General features: G+C 39.1%; 1 long non-coding RNA gene across 1 annotated transcript; it reads right to left on the minus strand.

Moving 5' to 3' along the window:
* Positions 1–122: 122 nt before the first annotated feature.
* On the minus strand, positions 123–5052 carry LOC138810042 (uncharacterized). Its single transcript, XR_011367002.1, has 3 exons — positions 4852–5052; positions 1994–2139; positions 123–156 (listed from the first exon to the last, which is right to left on the minus strand). It is a non-coding gene; the product is annotated as an uncharacterized lncRNA (long non-coding RNA).
* Between the last annotated feature and the right edge of the window lie 1751 nt (positions 5053–6803).

The raw sequence follows: 6803 nt of genomic DNA on the forward strand, positions 1-6803 counted from the left end.
TCTTGGGAGCTGGAGAGTTTTTCAGAAAGTGCTAGTTTGAACAGATACTTTTCAAGTGATTAAGGCAAAAAATACAGATTTGAAATTTTGACAAACTTTATTGTGTTGAGATCCACACCTTTGCAAGTCCAACAGATGTCCCCAAAGCCAGAGGTTCTAAAAAAAAAAGGAAAAAGAAAAACCTCAAAAGACTTTTTAAAAGAAACTCAGACCTCTTTCTTAAGCCCTGCCTTTCAATAGTAGGAAGCTGAAGAAAAGAAGTTATTTTGTGTGAAATGAATACTGATGTTTTAGCAGGTATCTCAAGATGTTTCTGTATCTTAGTATCAGAATTAAAACTCTATATGAGTAGGCATGGGTTCTCATTATTTTATGCATCAGTGAATATTTTGCCTTCTTTGTTTTGATGCTCTGACTTTGGGGGTTTCTTACTGGAAAGTATTGGATTGTAGTTCTACTTTAGTTACTCATTTGGTGATCTTCTTTGAATGAGTTTCTTGGTGAGTGAAATTAGAAGCAAGGAAAAGAGAGTCAAAGATGCTGGCAGGTTCATCTGAGCACCTTGAATAGAGAAAATATCCATACCACTTCAGTGGCCACACCCTGGCATGATAGAGAATGGAAGGGGAGGCTGTATCTAGCATCATACAATACAGAGTCTTTCCTATGTATTACACATATATAACATATATAGGCATTGTATACTGGTATCTTGCTTGATGCTATTTTAATCTCAAAATATAAGACTTTAAAGGAGTAGGTCAACCTACATGAAATTGAATAACTTTTGAGAAACAGTTTCAGTCAGAACTATGTGCTCTCTAGTGGAAAGTTTTTTTTTCTCCTTATTTTCATAGAAAGCAAATGGAAGAAGGTGGCTAGTTTTCTGCTTACTGTGTAGATAAGTTATATTTTTTTCTTGTGCATTCGTTGGGTTGTTTTGTTTTGCAGAGGAACTTATTTTGAGGGGAAAACTGCCACGAAGGGCTCTATGGGGACACCCAGTCTCAGCCGGTGGCAGACATGTGTGTATCTGTGCTCCTCATTTTGTAAAAGATGTTGGTATAAATGTACCAGGGCTGGTTTGTTTCTACAAAACAAAGAGACAATATTTCCTGAACTATAAATATGATAGGAAGCTTGTGGTTGCATTTATTGAGGAATTTGTTAGGATTTCCAGGGTCTAATTTTACAAGATTATGCCCAAATTCCTTCCGTCCTGTGCATTCCCATTTTCTCCTGCTTCATTGTTGACAGCTCTGGGTAAGACAAAATCTACCAGAATCTCAACAATCTGTTGAGATTCAGAGTATTATCTCCAAACAATTACATCCTAAAAGATGATCTATTAAAAAAAATGACTCTTTTGCCTTGAAAGATGTCCTTAGCATCTACCTACCCTACCTTGACTGGGAGTTTATCCCTGGCTTGCCCAAGTATGGAGGGAGTAGAGCATGTGCACTCCATTCCTTTGGCTTCTAAAGAGAAATTTCCTCCTAGACAATGACAAAACTATAAATGGGATCCCCAGGCAAGACTAAGGGGGCCAGTCTAGGCACCTAGCCACATAGTAGAATGGACCCACAGTCCCACTATTTTAAGCTCCAGAACTGAAAGACTGGCCCAGATTTGTTTTGTTTGGTGTCCTCCCACACACACACATTTTACACAAAGAAAGGGTTCTCCTATAGATCCCTTTCCCACAAACTGGTCTTTTCAATAATAATATTTGTTATGAAGGTTATTAGGTAATTATTGCGATTTTGTGAAGCAGCCCTTGCTGGAGGTGAAGTCTGTCATCGCCTAATAAATGATGCCCACGCAGTTCACTGCCGGGTTAAGTAAATGCAGAGAAGATAAATCTGCACACCCTAGGAATCGCCAGCAGAGCACGCTTTAGTACAAGTTCACAGTCAACTCGCCTGCCTGGGCCAGTTCTCCCAACAATTAGGGCTGTGTCTTTATATTTAAATAAAGGGGGAAAAATCCTCACCTCCATTGTTGGATCTCCCTCCTCCTGCCTTGCCCCAACCTTCTTTCACTTTTTGCAATATTCCTCTGCAAAATCTTCTACTCCAAATTTTCCTCATTAGTGGCATCATGACTGATTGCAAGTTAATCTAGTTCCTTACCTAAAAGCTGACAAAAAGAAGTAATGACAGGAAATATAGTCACAAACACACAATAACATGCAGTCCACCCTTATTCCAAAAGGCAGTGGCAGAAACAGGGTATCCTGAGATCCTAGGGGGCCTCTTCCCCCTGAAAGAAAAGGCCCAGCTTTGTGTATCTTTGTGGTTAGTGTGTTACAACTGCAGGTCAAAAAGTTGAGGGTCAAAAGTTTACATTGTGCAGCACTCTTAGTCATCTGCCCAGACAGAGTTTGATGTCAATGTTAGAGCTGCGATCTTGACTATCAGCACAAAAGATAAAATGGCTCAAAGTGACGCGTGTATCACGGTATGGACTCCAGGTGAACCCTAGTGGTTGAATGACCTCAATTACGGAGGAAAGGATAGAAAATTCCTCTTTTCAAGAGTAATACATGCTGTATTTCATGTTGAATTATCACTCCCATTCTGAAGGAATAGCAGCAGGTAAATAAGCATAGATTATAGACAACACCAACACCTTAGAGGTTGGAGAACCAGAAGTGGTTTGTGGATTTGTCACAAAGGAAAAAAACCCAAAGTCATCAGTGATCTTTAAGAAATCATGCAAGTTCCCAATGTCCCATTATAATCTCAAAGGCAAGAGAACAGCACAGGAAACCTCCTTTGAAACTTCTTGAAAGGATGGTTTTGATGGGCCAGGGTATTGGATTTTTTCCCCTTAATACATATAATGGCCCCTTAAAGTGTGTGAGAATAAGGATGAACACAGGCACAACTTACAAAATATACCCTATGCACTTTTCAAAGAGGGTGGTGGTGGTAATCACTTCAGGTTGCTGAATGCAAAGAGCTAGGAAGGAAATGGAACACCCCTCTTAAACCAGTATCAGTGAGAAAATGCTTATATTGGCACTAGGAAAACATTTGTGTTGTTGGCAATTTTTCATTACATTTATTGTTAAAATACAAAGTGAGTATAAGAAATGTTACAGTCTGCAAGTCAATGTTGCAAGATGGAGCCCACAAATGTTAGTCCAGTTTTAAAGCCTGCCAGTACAGCTGCTGTTGTCCAGAAAATACTTTAATACATGTGGAATGGGAGGAGGGTGTCAGGAAAGGTGACAGGAAAACAAGCTATAGAGGAAAGGTGGGAGAGGAGAAAAGGAGCACTGTATGAAAGAAGCAGACTGGAACCAAGCCTCATGTGTGACTTGAAACCAAAAAGCTAACCAATATTTTACTTTTCTACTTCTATATTAGCTTCAAATGTTGATTCCTTGAGATTCTATTTTCTATGCATCGCCTTTGAAGTGATCAATGCAGGAAAACAAAGAACAGAATGCTAAAGTGTTTTTCCTGGGTTTTTCCTCATTAATTTTGGAGATAGTTCAATTAGTCCGAAAGTAGACTCTTGCAGGGCTATTCAATATCATCTCAATATATTAGATTGGTTGTATTTAACAGTGCCAGGTAAAGTGTTCAATGGTAACATAAATATTTCCCAAACACTGCCCTCCTGGAAGTAATCAGGGTGCTTCTACTGTGCAATGTGCAGTTTTACTCTGGCCAAGAGCTTGGAGCCAAATGGGGTTTTGCCAGATGCAATAGAAGAAAGGAAACAACTGTGGTGATTACTGTTATAGCAGTGAACACTTCACCACATCTGGGCTGCTTAAAGGAAGAAAAGGAAGCCCCTGTCTTACTCACAGAGACAATCATATGCCTTTTTCAGAGAACCTTTTCACTGTATTTTTGTTGCTGTTGTTGTTGTTGTTGTTAAAACTATGTAACACATTGTAGAAACATTCTAGCTTCAATGTTTATAGATACATTTTAGCTAGACTTTATAAAGTGAAAGCAAAAAGGTACTTGTGGAAATGATTATTTTCACAGTACTTACTTCATTTTCTTTAGGCCTTTCACATTATCCTAGTAAAATTCATGTATATTCCTAATATGAATTTCAGTCCGTGTGCCTGGATTGTGTTTGTTACTTTAAACTACGACAAGGAATATTACCCCAAAACAAGTTAATTGGTAAAAGTGTTGCTTCTCTATAATCACATGTGTAGGGTAGATGGGGGGGGGGGACCCTCAACAGCCACAATCAGGCACTTAAAAATTCTGTCATTCCCCAGTTTGCCAGGCTCTTTTCAGATAGAACAGTCTGGGGGATTCTTGCTCTAAAGAACAAAGGACAAATACAGTCAATACATTCCATAACGTTTACATTTCCTTTGCTTTTTCCCCTTGGTTTTCCTGAGAAGGAATGACCTGGGCAAAGCACCCTGCTCTCTAAAAGACACTGTATAGACCTTTTAGAAGCGCAAAGTCCAAGGCCGAGGTGAACTTCAGGTCAGCACGTCTAACAAATATGAAAATGTCGGCTGGTGAAGGGCGCGCCTTGTGATTTAACAAAGACTGTCAATGTGTAAGATTAATAAGAAACAAAATGCACACGGTGTCACTGTTCGGTCACTTTGAAACTAGGGACAGGGTTGCATTCAAGAAGGAAGGCTGTTCCAAATATATTCAAAATGATTCAAATCAGATTCCAACCATGCTGCAAACACTGCTGCCTTCCAGCCCTCTCTCACCCTCAGACTCCCTTTGCTCTTCTTCTCCATCTGGGATGCGAGGAGATGATGAAAAGTTATTTCACTTAATGGGATTTTAAGAAAGCTTTTGTTGGGGATATATGTTATCCCTGCACGTGGAAATGAGCAAACGTGCTTACCAGTTTCCTAAGGAAAGGATAACGCTTTCACCCCAATTGGGACTGGAGCCAGTTGGTGTGCGAAGATTAGCTTGCTCCCTCTGCTTGATTTCAGGGCATCCCATCTTTTCTCAGGCGAGATACTGCTGGTAAACTTCTGTTTATTTTTTTTTTTTTAATTTGGGTTAATTTCTCCCTAGTTTTCCTTTGGTGTCTTGGATCTTACCTAAAAGCAAGAAATGTTTTTTTTTAAATGTTTCCCCCCCATAAAGATCATTTGATTCTATGGAATTATGCTATGGCTTGCAAAGGGAGATTGTGGAAGGTTCAGAAAAGGTACTGGGATTGTTTATTACAGCCATAAATCTTGCAGTAAAATGTCAAAATGTCGGTGTGTGAGATAACACTTGGTGGTCCTGGCTCCGTTTGTGTTTATGATAGAACCGCAAAGACAAGTTACAGGCCTTGGGGGGATTCTGTGTAAGCCCATCTTCCTAAAGTAATAGAACCACACAGGCATGGTGAACCCATTTAACTTAACCATATACAAAACAGTGCCTGTCTCTCCTTAATACTTAGAAGTAGATACTCCATGGAAGGTTCTGAGGCTAAACAACATGAGTTTTGTGTTTTAATGTCTGCAAATAATATTAAACAGACATAGTTAGACCCTAGTACTCAAGGTTGATGACATGAGGAAGAGGGCAAGATTTTGTTGTCATGTTTCTCTTCCCCTTGAAGCAGAGAGCCCAGATTTGTAACCTATACTATATACATTATTTATATTGCATAGTACATAATCTATGTGTTTTCTTGCTGGGGAGAGATACTGGCTTAGGCAGCTGTAACAGAGGCTAGGTTTTTTTTTCCCCCAAGGCTTGAAAAGATGTCTAAAGATTATAATCAGTGTTGATTTCTGTCCACGGTTGGTTCAGATTTCATTAAAAACAAAAAGAAAATTCAGGGTGCCTCCTGTCAATGGACAGCACTTTTCACACACATTTACCCAATGTGGAAAACCTCTTGTACCACTTCAGGACATTTTAGTTGGATAGCTAACATGATTTCGTTTTTAACCTCTTTTCCTAAGTTAGTTTAAAGATTAGTCCCATATAATAGGCTTTATATGGCTAAGCATTAAATGACTATCCATCAAATGGATATATTCCAGCATTTAGTAACTCATATGAGTAACTGATATAAATGAAGATAGAATTGACACTCTTTTTGAAGTGTCTCCAGGCTTAAGCTTTAACTTTCCTTGTCTTTGTTCCAGACTCAGTTGTGAGAAAGCTGTTTATACTGCTGTAAGGCGCAGATGAAATATTCTTGCTTTGCATGCCAACATGAAAGTTGTTTTCAGAATAGTAGCCACTTAGTTTTCAGTGATTTAAGCTAAACTGAAAGGGCTCTAGGTGTGTCAATTACTCAGAAAAGAGAAAGTACCCAGTATGAATAAGGCATCAGTGTTTACTTCAACATTAGGTGGAATTAATAAGTAATTTATTTGTTAATAATAGTGTAATTAGTTTACCCATCAAGTTTCAATTACCAGATGTAGGCTACAGTCCCCTCTCCCTCCTTTCCGGAGATTTTGATATCGTTAATATGCTAATTTTCAGGAACTCAGAAATTATAGACTGTTGTGTAAATATAGCTCTAGTCTCAGATACAGCTCAGGAAAGGGGAGCATCCATAAGCGAAAACAAAATTCTTAACTGGAAAAGACCCGTTGATGTTCAGAGCCGGCAGGGGTTGATTCTTCTATCTTTAGCTTGTTTTTGTTTGGTGGTTGTTCTGAAATAGGAACTTACTGATCTGTGGTGGCATTGCTTCTGTCCACTCCCACCCTTGAACCACCCTCCTTCCCAGTAGCACCTAGCAGGCATACTTAGTTCACATGTCCCTCGATACCTCTGGTGTTTGAAAGTGCCAGGTTTTTGTGTTTTTGTTTTTTAAGAAAAAAAAAATCG

The sequence above is a fragment of the Dipodomys merriami genome, unplaced genomic scaffold, assembly GCF_024711535.1.
Source record: "Dipodomys merriami isolate MVZ:Mamm:240054 unplaced genomic scaffold, mDipMer1.0.p SCAF_5, whole genome shotgun sequence".
In the NCBI taxonomy this organism is placed as follows: domain Eukaryota; kingdom Metazoa; phylum Chordata; class Mammalia; order Rodentia; family Heteromyidae; genus Dipodomys; species Dipodomys merriami.